Source organism: Pelophylax lessonae (genome assembly GCF_965119305.1).
Source record: "Pelophylax lessonae genome assembly, chromosome: 11".
NCBI classification, from domain to species: Eukaryota; Metazoa; Chordata; class Amphibia; order Anura; family Ranidae; genus Pelophylax; species Pelophylax lessonae.
The window spans coordinates 90,179,351-90,194,534 of NC_138778.1; the positions used below are offsets into that span (position 1 = coordinate 90,179,351).

The 15,184-nt window shown below is 40.4% G+C and overlaps 1 pseudogene across 1 annotated transcript; it reads right to left on the reverse strand.

The window, feature by feature from the left end:
- Window positions 1–2,584: 2,584 nt before the first annotated feature.
- Window positions 2,585–3,364, reverse strand: LOC309567390 (annotated as a pseudogene). The gene is made up of 2 exons: window positions 3,011–3,364; window positions 2,585–2,764 (listed from the first exon to the last, which is right to left on the reverse strand). The product of its transcript is annotated as an uncharacterized misc_RNA (transcript).
- Window positions 3,365–15,184: the final 11,820 nt, after the last annotated feature.

Below are 15,184 nucleotides of genomic sequence, written 5' to 3' on the forward strand. Positions count from 1 at the left end.
CCTGGACTCTGACCTGTCCTTTCAGCCCCAAATCCAATCATTGTCAAAAGCTTGTAGACTTCACCTCCAAACATCTCTAAAATTCGCCCCTTTTTAACAACTGAAACCACCAAGCTACTCATTCACTCCCTAGTTATTTCTCGCCTCGACTATTGCAACTCCCTTCTCATAAGCCTACCACTTCATAGGCTATCCCCTCTTCAGTCTACCATGAACGCTGCTGCCAGGCTTATCCACCTTACCAACCGCTCAGCGTCTGCCTCCCCTCTTTGCCAATCCCTACACTGGCTCCCGATTGCCCAGAGAATTAAATTCAAAATACTAACCACAACATACAAAGCCATTCACAACTCTGCCCCGAGCTACATCACCAATCTTGTCTCCAAATATCACCCAAACCGTCCTCTCTGCTCCTCTCAAGACCTCCTACTCTCAAGCTCCCTTGTCTCCTCCTCTCATGCTCGTCTCCAGGATTTCGCCAGGGCCTCTCCCATCCTCTGGAACGCTCTACCTCAACCTGTACGGCTATATCCTACTCTAGCTGCTTTCAGGCGATCCCTGAAAACTCATCTCTTCAGGGAAGCCTATCACACCGCCAACTAATCTGCCATCAGCTCATTCCCTACTCTTACAACCTCTTGTAACACCTGCCCCACCCCATTAGATTGTAAGCACTTCTGAGCAGGGCCCTCTTAATCCTCTTGTATTTTATTGTATTGTATATGTACTGTCTCCCTCTAATATTGTAAAGCGCTGCGTAAACTGCTGGTGCTATAGAAATCCTTAATAATAATAATAATATATATATATATATATATTACCACTCAGAGGTTGCTAGGGGTTATTTGTTACTTGAGCAATTTCTGGCTATAAAATCTGTTTGGCCATTCACAAGGGGGAGTGCCTCCTACTGACCATAATGCTAATTTACCATGAGTACAACATACGGTATATTAAAAGAGTCTTAATGCTGAAAAAATAATATTCTTTTACCGTGCTACCTACTTATAATTCATAAATAATTCATATAGAGGTATACTTTATATGCAAGTGAGATGTGGACACATAAACACAGTATTATAGAAAAAATATCACATTTAATATGATTTTTTTTTAAACATACATAAAAGATTTACTGTGAGGTATCAACAAGCATGTAAATACGCAAATGTAATATAATGTTCATCCCAATACTTCTTTTTTTGAAAATTTCTTAGACTGGACACGAAAAAGCCTGTGTGCAGGACCCGAATGCAAAGGCAAATATGTAATAAAACATCATCTTGAAAACTGTAACATAAAAAGTCATTCTCAGGGCAAATAATGTGTCTATAATGTCCACTTGCAAGATCATGTGTAAAGTAAAATATAGAACCTCTACTCTCATAAAGAAATGCAATCACATGGATGTTGGAGGTCTTCAATGATTAAATTCCAGAGTGTAAAATGATCTAAAGGGGTACCTACTTCCTAGTCTATAGGTATAGAAAAAAGAATGGAGGCATAATGAACTTTGATGGTACCATAAGCACTGGACATAAAACTGTGAATACCAATCTTATATATAGAATACAAATTGTTTAAATCATCATAAAATCATCAATGAAAAACACATACAAATAAACAAGTCCTATAAAAAATATATCACATTTGAAAAAAGTTCTGATACCGTGGATGGAATATTAAAGAGCAATACAACAAAGGTACAATTCACACACTTCTGATGTCTGCCCCTCCGCACCTGCCTTGTATCCTGTCCCACTCTGGGTAAGGGTGTGATGGGGATCGTGTGTGTGTGTGTGTGTATGTATGTGTGGGAATTGTACCTTTGCTGTATTGTATGACGCTTTATTTGAATATACATTTTTCCTTTTTCTTCTAAAATTAGATGCTGAATCAAGCTCTCTATAAAAAATGACTCCTTAAAGCCCCTGAGGAAGCAGTTAGATCCCGCGATACATGTCGGTCACAATCTACTAGGATGATGTTCATTGCGATTATATTACTGCTCTTTACTATTCCATCCGCGGTATCATTACAGAGCTTTTTTCAAATGTGATGTATTTTTTACCTGACTTGTTCATTTGTATGCATTTTTCATTGATTTTTTGGTGATTTAATAAATTTGTATTTTTTATTTAAGATTGGTATTCCCAGTTTATGTCCAGTGCTTATGGTACCATGAAGGTCTTCAATGTATGGATATGTGCATTACCAATAAGACACGTATATGGAATGTAAATAGTGCTTATGCAATAATTATGTAGGAAAAGCTCATATCAAGGTTTGTCCTGTCCCCTTATCCTTCAGTCATAATCAGTCAGTCATAAGGCCACACACATAGTAAGTCAACATGCAAGCAACTTTGAACTTGTTCAAGGTGGTATTTACTCCCACCAGAATCTGCATTGTGTTTTGCGGTCAGTATAATTAAGTTGTGCAATAGAGAAAATGTTTACTTTATGCTGGCTTACATGGGGTATAGCCCTACTTGCATTACTTTTACTGAAAGTTATATTTGTTGTATCCTCAAATGACATCTATCTAGTCTCCTTTCAAGATATTTTGTATCTAGCTAAATATTTCACGAAGGTTCCTGTGATCCAGCATTTAGGCTGTGATGTACTTTGGCAGAATCTTGTAATGTTGATTTAGCATTCTTGACTTGCAGTTCTGACCAAGGGTCTTCCACCATAGATGGGCTGTAGTATTGACTGATATCTTTAGTATAACCTGAAAAAATAATTGCAGCATTAGAAAGGGCCTTAAACAATATTTTGGAAAAAGATGCCTACATGTATGGTAAGTTCCAGAAACACTTTACTGTCTGTTTGTGCTTCCTTCTAGTTTTGCAGTTCACTAAAGTTTTGAAACTGAGGTACAAACATTTCAGGACCATACCTTCAAAACCATGGACTTCCCTAAAAATCGGAGATCACTGGCAACAAATTGGGCGGATTTGATTATGAAAGTATCTTTGCAAACACAGTGTAAATGCAATTATTCTTACCTGCATCCTGTCATCCTTCCTTTCTCTATATACTGAGGCATTCTCTGGACTGTGATTAAAATGAGAAATGTGGTGTGCTCTTGGGCTTGATCTCCAAGTACCGTGAGCATAACAAGATGGCTCCCATCCGTTTGGAGACCATAGTCGAGGTGAACCCCAGTACCCATTGGGACTATGCCATTGGTTGTAGTAAGGGTTTCTGCTACCATGAGGGGATGTTCCATTCTTGTTGCATCAGGGCTGTGATGGTGGATACTGGGCTGTTGGTAAAACATGTCTTGGAGATGGGGTGAGGAAAGGGGACATCACTTTTGGACCCATTGTCAAAGTGGGAGATTTGCACTGATGTGACATTGTCTTTTTTACCTGAAGTGAAACAAACACATATACATTTTTGAACTTTTAATAAAATGTGTTAAAACCTAACTCTTGTTCAAGCTTTTCCTACATCTCTGTATCTCTGTGGTCAAGCTCCAAGCTTTAATCTGTAAGCCTCTAGCTAACTAAATCTGCAGCATATGTTCAGACTTGTTCTGGTCATGTGCTGCAGACACCAAGGGCAGGTAATGTCCACCCATTCTCTGTTTGTTCCACATTCTAATGCTAGAATTGTTCACCACCATGCCTTCCCATGGGGGAATCAGTCGCGATGATGCAGAATGATGTCTCAATGATCTTATATTAGTGGAAAGCTTATGACAAAATGTTCCTTTTCTTTCCACTCATTCTATGGTTTGTATATTTGATATAACTCCAAATAAAAAATGTATTAAAAATAACATAGCAAAACCTAACTCTAGGTTTTTAACTAGGTTAATATTGAAATATATAGAATCAAGCCAGTTTATTGTTTACATGTCACCTTTTACTATCCGAATTAACAGTTTATCTGTATACCATGCCTCTGTTCAGAATATATATTCAGATCTCTCAGCACTTGGTGCCCATCTGGTCACCATCCTATACCTATGACTAATGTAAGACCTCAGGAAAGTGTGCTCTTGCACAGGAGTTACAGATCCTACTATCTTAAATACTGTACATTCATAGGAAACTCTATTTTCTCAGTGCCCCATATCAGCATTGCAGAATGAAAAATCAGAGAGTCTAAATGTAATGGCATATGGGATACTCATATCCCAGTCAATTTACATAAGGCATAATGCCTGTCCCTAGATTTAACCCTTACTGTAGTATATTAAAAATGTTAATACAATTGTATTCCCAGATTTTACTTCGTCATTCAGATGTGAAATTTTCTTTTAAAATGCCTCCTTTTTATGTGTTCTTTGCCATGGCCACAAGCGAATGGATCCATGGTACTGTTGTGATTTCATTATTTGTATGTGATTTGCGCACAAAATGTACGAGTTAGTTCTGCATATCTTATTTCTATATGGGTAGAGTTGGGTTGGTCAAAGTACTTCTGACTAGATGTTTTTACAGATTGGGAGGTTGTCTATAGGAGAGCAGATGGAGATCTAGGGATATTACATTTAATTTACAAGAGGAAAATGGGCACTGCTCAGTTTGTGCTACTAGGTATAATAATGGGTAGACACTTGTAGAATAGTCTTTCGGCGTTCTCACCCTGCTGCTGCTCGCCTGTCAGCGCTAACTGTCCGTAACTTCGGCCTTCCTGCTCACCGCCTCATATGCGACGTGCCCACAAGGTGGAACTCCACCTTGCCCATGCTGGCCAGACTGTGCGAGCAGCAGCAGGCCATAGTGGAGTTTCAGCTGTAGCACGCACGCATGAGTCGCTCTGCGGAACAGCACCACTTCACCACCAGTAACTGGGCCTCCATGCGAGACCTGTAATTTAATATTTTTTCCCAAAATGGGTGTTTATTGAATAGCGGAATAGAACAACAGTATCCAAGAGGTGTATCTCACAGTAAAATATGCAGAATAGGCCGCAATGTAATATTTTTTCACTAGATGGGTGTTTATTGAATAGCGGAATAGAACAGTATCCGACGAGTGTATCTGACAGTAAAATATGCAGACTAAGCCGCAATGTAATATTTTTTCCCTAAATGGGTGTTTATTGAATAGCGGAATAGAACAACAGTATACAACAGGTGTATCTCACACGTACAGATACAGACTAGGCCGCAATTTAATATTTTTTCCCTAATGGGTGTTTATTGAATAGTGGACTAGAACAACAGTATACAGTGGGGATCGAAAGTTTGGGCACCCCAGGTAAAAATTTGTATTAATGTGCATAAAGAAGCCAAGGAAAGATGGAAAAAATCTCCAAAAGGCATCAAATTGCAGATTAGACATTATTGTCAACAAAAGTTAGATTTTATTTCCATCATTTACACTTTCAAAATAAAAGAAAACAAAAAAATGGCGTCTGCAAAAGTTTGGGCACCCTGCAGAGTTAATATCTTGTACTGCCCCCTTTGGCAAGTATCACAGCTTGTAAACTCTTTTTGTAGCCAGCCAAGAGTCTTTAAATTCTTGTTTGAGGTATCTTTGCCCATTCTTCCTTACAAAATTCTTCCAGTTCTTTGAGATTTCTGGGCTGTCTGTCACACACTGCTCTTTAAGGTTTATCCATAGATTTTCAATTATGTTGAGGTCAGGAGATTGTGAAGGCCATTGTAAAACCTTCAGTTTACGCCTCTTGATGTAATCCCCCGTGGTTTTCGAGGTGTGTTTAGGATTATTATCCATTTGTAGAAGCCATCCTCTCTTTAACTTCAGCTTTTTCACAGATGGCATCAAGTTACCATCCAAAATTTGCTGAGATTTTATTGAATCCATTTTTCCTTCTACTCGTGAGATGTTCCCTGTGCCACTGGCTGCAATACAACCCCAAAGCATGATTGATCCACCCCCATGCTTAACAGTTGGACAGAGGTTCTTTTCATTAAATTCGGTGCCCCTTCTTCTCCAAACGTACCTTTGCTCATTCCGGCCAAAAAGTTCAATTTTAACCTCATTGGTCCACAGAACTTGTTTCCAAAATGAATCAGTCTTGTCTATATGTTCATTTGCAGAGTTCAAACGCTGATTTTTGTGGTGAGGACGTAGAAGAAGTTTTCTTCTGATGACTCTTCCATGAAGACCATATTTTTACAAGTATCTCTTTATAGTGGAATAGTGTACCACAACTCCAGTGTCTGCCAGATCTTTCTTGTGGGATCGTGCAGTCAAGCGTGGGTTTTGAATTGTTTTTCTCACAAGCCTGCAAGCTGTTCTGTCTGATATTTTTCTTGGTCTTCCAGATCTTGCTTTAACTTCCACTGTTCCTGATGACTGCCCTTTCTTAATTACATTCCGAACAGAGGATATTGACATCTGAAAACGCTTTGCTATCTTCCTATAGCCTTCTCCAGCTTTGTGAGCGTCAACTCTTTTCAGTTTTCTAGACAACTGCTTAGAAGGTCCCATGGTGCTGATTGTTGGGGCAAGGTCAGATGAGTCTGAGCATTTAAAACCTTTGAGAATGACATCACCTGGTCTTCCCAGACGATGATTGAGAACAATCCATGACAATGGCAGGTCTCAGCCTTGCAAAGGGGGCAGTGCATGCTATAGATTCTGCAGGGTGCCCAAACTTTTTCACATGCCATTTTTTTGTTTTCTGTAATTTTGAAAGTGTCAATGATGGAAATAAAATCTAACTTTTGTTGACATATTATAAGAATGTCTAATCTGTAATTTGATGCCTTTCGGAGATTTTTCCATCTTTACTTGACTTCTTTATGCACATTAATTCAAATTTTTACCTGGGGTGCCCAAACTTTGATCCCCACTGTACAACGGGTGTAGCTCACACGTAGAGATACATACTAGGCCGCAATTTAATATTTTTTCCCTAAATGGGTGTTTATTGAATAGTGGACTAGAACAACAGTATACAATGGGTGTATCTCACACGTACAGATACAGACTAGGCCGCAATTTAATATCGAGTATATCTCACAGTAAAATATGCAGACTAAGCCGCAATGTAATATTTTTTCCCTAAATGGGTGTTTATCATGTGTAGGTAGAATTGCGGCATACAAAGTGTCTATCCTCCCACAGATTCTGTACTTCTTTAGGGTCCTTCCCATCCCTATCCCAAAAAAGTACATAACGGCCTTCACAAATTTATTAACCCAGTTCATTTGGCTACACAAAAAATCAAGGTGCGCAAGGAAACACCTTATTGCTCACAAATTAACAGGGGATATGGGGCTCCCGGATTTGCACGATTATAGGCTAGCGGCCATTATAGAACAACTAGGTTACTGGTTTAAGCGATCCGATAGACCTCGATGGGCAGATATTGAGACGTCGCTATGCAATGTTCCGGATCTGGCATCAGTTCTATATATGGATCACTTATCTCCCGGAAATACTTCCTCCCTCTCTCCACCCATGGTAGCTTCTGTATTAGCATGGTGCAACATTATGAACAGTGCCGATAGGGATCCCCCTATAGATGTTCCACCAATACCAATACAAAATTTGGAATCTAGAATTCCCTTTCTATACACTAAACCCCTAATTAGCAATGGAATTAAATATGTTCAAAATTTTTACACAGATGGTCACCCCCGTAAATGGTCAGACATACAGGGTCGTTTTTCCCTCCCTCCCAAACTATATTTTATTTGCTTTCCCATTTCACAATTTCTGTCTAAATACCCCTTACCTGTTTTATACGTTTACCCTTCTGTTTGGGCTTTCATCACGGCTCCAACACACAGGAAAGGTGGAATTTCTCTTATTTACAATGCTCTCCAATATAAAACAGAATTCCAGCTTTCAGTGGCTATTCAGAAGTGGAATAAAGACCTAGACACGTCACATTCGTTGTCAGACTGGCAGAGGGCGATTCAATCTAACTATCGCTTTTCTAAATGTGTGGGACATTGGGAAACAATGCTTAAATTGCTTCACAGATGGCATTACATGCTGTACAAACTCTCCAAATTCTCGCCCCATCATTCTGACCAATGTTGGAGACAGTGCGGACAGGTGGGGAATCGAACCCATATTATGTGGTAATGTCCATGTCTATCGGGATACTGGAAGCTTATCTTTCAGATTATTTCCTCCTTAACAGGGATTATACAAAAACCTTTAATGGGTCTGGCCCTACTCAATCTTGGGATCGATAAATTTCCTTTATCTATGAGACAAGTTGTGTGCCACATATTACTAGCGGCACGCCACAACAGTCAATTGGGACACTGAAAACCAACTCAAAATATCTGACGTTAGATTATCGGTTAATCGCAATCACCTGTTTGAACGCCTACTAGCAATTAATCAGGGCTCATGTGCAGCCTTCGATATCAGATGGAAGATGTGGACGGACTTTAAAGGGTAACACAACTGACTGATCACTACACTATCCACTAGAGGCGGACATCTTGTTACAATGGGGCCTGATCGGGATACCGGCGTTCCCCCCCCCTGTACAGTTAGTTACCGGTGCACCGCCCTCCCCTTCTACGAGATATCATCTTCTTTCTTGTCTATGAGGCTCCTTTACCACGTTCTTCATTTTTACGCTTGATTTTGACATATTTTCTGACTGTATGGAGATACTGTAATGCATTTGATAATTATATCCTGTGTATTTCTGTTTTATTAGTGCATGTTGCACCGCATTGAAATTGTCATGTTCTTTGGTTTCTTGTTTGATTTTGTAAAAACGTAATAAAAAATTATTGATAAAAAAAAAGAATATACGTTAGGGTGTTTGCTTTCCAAAATGGGGTCATTTTGTGGGCGTTTCCATTGCCCTGGTGCTTCAGGACCTTCAAAAGTGTAATTGGTAGTCAAGAAATTAGATATGTAATTTCTGTCAATAGAACACCTGACGGTGCTCCTCGCATGTTGGGCCTCTCTATGTGGCCAGGCTGTGAAAAAGTCTCACACGTGATATTGTTATACTCAGGAGGAGTAGCAGAATGTGTTTTTGGGGTGTAATTGCAATTATGCATATGCCATGTGAGAGAAATAACCCGCTAATATGACAATTTTGTGAAAAAAAAATCTTAATTTTGCAATGAATTGCGGGAAAAAAATACAACTTCAAAAAACCATGCCTCTTACAAAATACAGTACCCTGGACTGTCTACTTTCCAAAAAGGAGTAATTTGGGGGGTATTTGTACTGTTCTGACTTTTTACTGTCTCAAGAAATGAGATAGGCTGTCAGTACATCAGGTACTTCATGTTAGTACATCAGTACATTTTCAATTATTGGCACCATAGCTTGTAGACTCTATAACCTTCACAAAGACCAAATAATATGCACTGATTTGGATTAATTTTACCAAAGATATGTAGCAGTATACATTTTGGTCCCAATTTATGATGAAAAATGACTCATTTGCAAAGTTTTATAACAGAAACAATGAAAAATGCATTTTTATTTTACAAAATTTTCAGTCTTTTTTTTATTTATAGCACAAAAAAATAAAAAAAACCAGTGGTAATTAAATACCACCAAAGGAAAACTCTATTTGAGTAAAAAAGGACAAAGATTTCATATGGGTACAGCGTTGCATATCTGAGTAATTGTCATTCAAAGTGTGAGAGCGTTGAAAGCTGAAAATTGGGCTGGTTAGGAAGAAAGTGCCCAGTAGGCAAGTAGGTAATAATTTCACAGACATTTATAAAATTCTGTTTTCATTTTATCATTATGGGGGTACTGTAGGGTAGTGTAGACTAAAGAGAAAAAAAAATGAATTTAAACAACTGTAGTGTATGACTGCAACATAACAAAATTGAAAAAAATAGAAGGGGTCTGAATACTTTGTGAATGCATTAATTTAACTAGACAAGCCTTTCTACAACATGACCACAAGAGGGCAGTAGAACCCATGGTTTTGCGGTTTTGGAGCTAAAAGTGATTGTCATTATGGAAAAAAATATATTTGCAAAACTATTATATTAGATGTGGTTGCGCCTGTTTTGAATTCTTTATAGTTTTATTTTTTTACTCCCCACTGCTCCTAATACCTAGATACAGGTCAAGAATTCTAATTTGCTTTTTAGGTACTAGTTGCATATTTATCAGTACATACAGGTATAAAGATTACCTCTTCTTTGAGTTTTCTTTTAAGATTTAAACTGTCACTAAAGGCAAGCCTTTTTTTTTTTCTTTAGTTTTGTATAGAGTGGAGAGGGATTAGAGCCCCCGTCAGGTTTTACTGTCATCTGGGCACCTTTTAGGTAGATTCACTCTCTATTTGTTATGTTCACCATTCTTATCAAAAGTAAAAAGAAGAAAATCCCAAATTTTGGGTTGACATCAGAACAATAATAGAGGAGAAATCTTCCAGTAGGGACACTAATTGTGGTGACACCCTGGGGTTCTTTCACTTCTGAAGGATTTCCTCTCACTTCTTGTTTTGGCTATTGGACAGAAAGTGAAGAGAAATCTCCCCAACAGGACACAGATGGTGAAAAAAAAAAAAAAATGGCTGGCGTTACAACCCTCCCTTACTGTATCCAAAATAAGCATTTCCTCCATTCACATAATATCATTAACCGTAGAAACCCACAGGGACAAAGGAGGAGATGTCGTGGTCTTCCAGAACACAGGGATAATCTGTCTCATTGCCGCAAGGAAGAATCACAGTAGGGTACGTTTCTGAGAGGCCACGGAGCCTGGCAGTATGGACAAAAGTGCAATCTCCGGAGATGGTGGCAGGGAGGCATCATAGAGTCTGTTGTACATTGAGAAAACCATAGACCACAAAGGCTGTATTCTACTGCAGTCCCACCAAATATGGAGATAGGTACCCTCTGCGGATTCGGATTGCCAGCAAGAAGGTGACACCTGCGGAAAGATTTTTTGAAGGGAATGGGGGTCCCTGTACCACCGTGACAAGATCTTAAAGTTTTTTTCCTTAGCATAACAGGAGATATAAATAGTGTAAAATAGCTGCGCTTATGCACCACTTTAACTAAAATTTTAACTGGCACTGGTTAGATAACATCAATCAAATGAATACACATTAAATCACAAACGCTGGGGCGCCCCTGACGACGTCATTCCGTATGACGAAACGTACGTCGGGCGGTCTCATTGGTGGAGGCGGGCGCATGCGCGGTGGACGACGACGGCGGCCATCTTTATGGTTGGAAACATCCCGACATACACGCTTCCAAATGCTGCTATTACTCTGCCAGAATGTGAGTGCAATACAGTCTGTTATTATTTAATAAATCCTTTTAAACGTACTGCACTATGAGAGGCTTCTTTTGTATGTTTTGGAGCATGACAACAAGAGGTCTCTGGCGTTTGTGATTTAGTGTGTCCTGGATATCCATCGTGATTGATCCCATATCCCTGGAGGTCCTTATATTTTCTCACGGCTCATTATATGGTCATTTCTGGTAAGGGTAATTTATACCTACCTTGGTGGTGGTCTGTGTCACGTGGCCTTTGGAGGAAGGAAGGATCACTTATTATAAGTTTCCATTGCACGTGGTTATCCAGCACTTGGATTGATTTTAAAGACTCTTTGCATTTATGGACTTTTCTATAATTAATTTTTAGCGCTACAATTTTACTTGCTTTTTTGCTTATAACAGGAGATAGTAGCTTTGTAGAAAGATGTTCGCCAGTGGGCAGCTGTGAGTTCTTTTTCCAGATCCGCGGACCGTCACCTGGTGTAAGTAGGAGTAAAAACAAAAAGCAGAGCGCCTCTAAGTGTTATCAGTTTAATTAAAAGGGTAATGCAGGTACAGGAAAACTGCTCACATTTAAAACAGTATAAAATAGCTCATCTGTAAGGTGGTCTGCAGGAACACAGGGGTCCACGGCTGGATGTTAGTAGCTCCAAGAGATGGTGCAGGGGATGCTGAAGGAGGGAGATGTCTGGAGAGCCAAGAGACCAGATAGTAGGATGGTCAGCAGCTTCAGGAAGGTGTTCTGTTCCTCAGGGAGACACCTGGTGAGCCGAGAGACCGTTAGGTAGAATGGCTGTCGGCTTCAGAAGGGCGCCCTGCTCCTCAGTACATCCGGCGCCAACAGATAGGGGAGCCCAGCGTGACAGATCCAGCAGCCAAACGCACAACGCGTTTCCGAGCGTGCGCAGTAGCCTCACAGGGCGTGCGCGCTCCTTTCTCAAGTGCAGTGGCATGACACAGAAGAGCTGAACAAGTTTATAGGAAGCCAGCACTCAAGCTGGGTGGATACAGATGGACTTAAAGTGGCCATTGTAAATGGGCTGGACAGTGGGACCACAATACTTAAAGCGGCAATAAGAAAATAAACACAAAAAAAAAAAAAAAAAAAAAAATCGCATACAAATGAAATCGCATTAAAAAAAAAAAAAAAAATGGTTATTTAACAAGGTAAAAAGACATACATCGGCTCTAATCATAATATGGTGTTAACATCTAGCTCTTCGTTTAAACCCTTGGGTGAAAGTGAATCCAGGGTATAGATCCACCCTGGATTCACTTTCACCCAAGGGTTTAAACGAAGAGCTAGATGTTAACACCATATTATGATTAGAGCCGATGTATGTCTTTTTACCTTGTTAAATAACCATTTTTTTTTTTTTTTTAATGCGATTTCATTTGTATGCGATTTTTTTTTTTTTTTTTGTGTTTATTTTCTTATTGCCGCTTTAAGTATTGTGGTCCCACTGTCCAGCCCATTTACAATGGCCACTTTAAGTCCATCTGTATCCACCCAGCTTGAGTGCTGGCTTCCTATAAACTTGTTCAGCTCTTCTGTGTCATGCCACTGCACTTGAGAAAGGAGCGCGCACGCCCTGTGAGGCTACTGCGCACGCTCGGAAACGCGTTGTGCGTTTGGCTGCTGGATCTGTCACGCTGGGCTCCCCTATCTGTTGGCGCCGGATGTACTGAGGAGCAGGGCGCCCTTCTGAAGCCGACAGCCATTCTACCTAACGGTCTCTCGGCTCACCAGGTGTCTCCCTGAGGAACAGAACACCTTCCTGAAGCTGCTGACCATCCTACTATCTGGTCTCTTGGCTCTCCAGACATCTCCCTCCTTCAGCATCCCCTGCACCATCTCTTGGAGCTACTAACATCCAGCCGTGGACCCCTGTGTTCCTGCAGACCACCTAACAGATGAGCTATTTTATACTGTTTTAAATGTGAGCAGTTTTCCTGTACCTGCATTACCCTTTTAATTAAACTGATAACACTTAGAGGCGCTCTGCTTTTTGTTTTTATTTTCACTTTCAGAGCTGACTTCTCTCTGCAGCTGAGCTGGCCCTGAGTGTAATCTATTTCAGCCATCAACTACACCAGATTAATGACTATACATGAACTGCATACCCCTTGATGCTATATAGGTATGTGTGATGCGCCAACTCTTATCCTGCTGGTGTAAGTAGGAGGGTGAGGGTGCAACACCGCTTGTAGTAATTTATAAATGGAGGAGAGTAGGTGTCTGGGTGTCTCGGAGAGGGAGCACAGTCGTACATAACCTGTAAAGGGTCTGTGAATTAGAGAGGAAGCAAACGGGGAGCCACAAAAAGAGGATAGGTGCTTCGAGGTAAACCAGTCGCCCCTGCCTGCAGGGACAATGGGCCCACCATCACGGGGATGGTCAAAGTGTGTGCTACGGGCCAGCTTCTATGAGAAAACGATCCCAAAAAGGCAGAGCCCATGCCCCGTGGAAAGACAGGGTTATTGAACAGGGCTGTTAGGGGGGATGGGTCCGACGACAGTAAAGAACCCAAACCCCTTTTGTACTATAAATGTAACGCAGCGTGGGTCAGGGGAGATGCAGAAGTGATCCTATGGAAGTAATTTCCCTGTTCCCACAGGAGGGCTCGAAGATCCAGGGGGGAGAGATCCTGCTCGGCAATGGTGGAAGCCTTCGGAGGAGGGCGAGGAAACCATTCCAGCACACGTGCTGCTATTGTGGCTTTGTGGTACAATTCATAATCAGGCAGTCCCACTCCCCCCTGCAGCTTAGGGAGGGTAAGCAATTTATGTTTCAAACGGGATGGTTTTTGGTTCCAGACGAAGCCTATAACCGTAATAGGTACCTTCTGAGATAGATTGAGCAACTTGGGCAGGACGTCCATCTTCACAGTGTTCATGCGACCAAACCACGGCAAAGGGGACGAATTCCAGGAATCCAGATCTTTCCGTACACGGGACAACATGGGTACATAGATGTTAGAAGGTATGGTAATACCTAGATATGAGTTCCATTGGAAACGGAAATTAGAGCGCAAATTGGTAAGGATATATCAAGGGCTTCAGTTTTTTGAGATATTCATTTTAAAATTACTGAGGTCCCCAAAACTACGGAACTCATGCAATAGTGAAGGCAAAGAGATATGAGGTTGTTGCAAATACACCAGTAAGTTGTCAGCATATAGAGTTTATAAATAGTATATACACTCAATGGAGCCCTGCTGGGCTTGTCCCCCACTGACCGAGGTCCCTTCCTGGCTCCCCACGCTACAGACTTCATACTAGCGGGCGCGGTTCATATTTTAACTTACTTTGCGTGTATATTTTACCTTATAACTCCAATAAAACCCTTTTTAAACGGTACTACACCATCTGGAGCAATTTTATTTTTCCCTAATTGGACCTGGAGGATATCGTTTACCCAGGAAGGGACCTCGGTCAGTGGGGGACAAGCCCAGCAGGTACCGGATCTGAGGCCAGGAGGGCCATCAAGCACTATTGGTCTTTTTACTGTAAGGTAATTTAGACCCACTATTTCTGGTAAGCTCACATCTTATTTATCTTAAAAGTTACCTCATTCAATTGGTTATCGGACCATTGGAGGATCCAGCACTGAGCACTTGCACCTTGTTTTGCACTGAAGTGCAATCTACTTTCACCAAGTCACATATGAACTTTTATTGGACTATTTCTTGGCACTATTATGCACCTTTATGACACCTATTTGATTTAATACTGTATGTTGCACCTTGTTTGCACTGAAGTGCAATATACTCTCACCAAGTCACATATGAACTCTTATTGGACTATTTTTTGGCACTACTATGCACTTTTATGATACTTATTTGATTTAATACTGTATGTTATTTATTGGGTATACTATTTATGAATTTACTAATTTTTAATGTAATTTTTAGTGGTCTTTTAGTGACATTTTAGCCTATATGAATATTTACTGTTTATTTATTTTCACTATTTCCTACTAGCAAGCGCTATTGAATCCCAAATTCCCCTT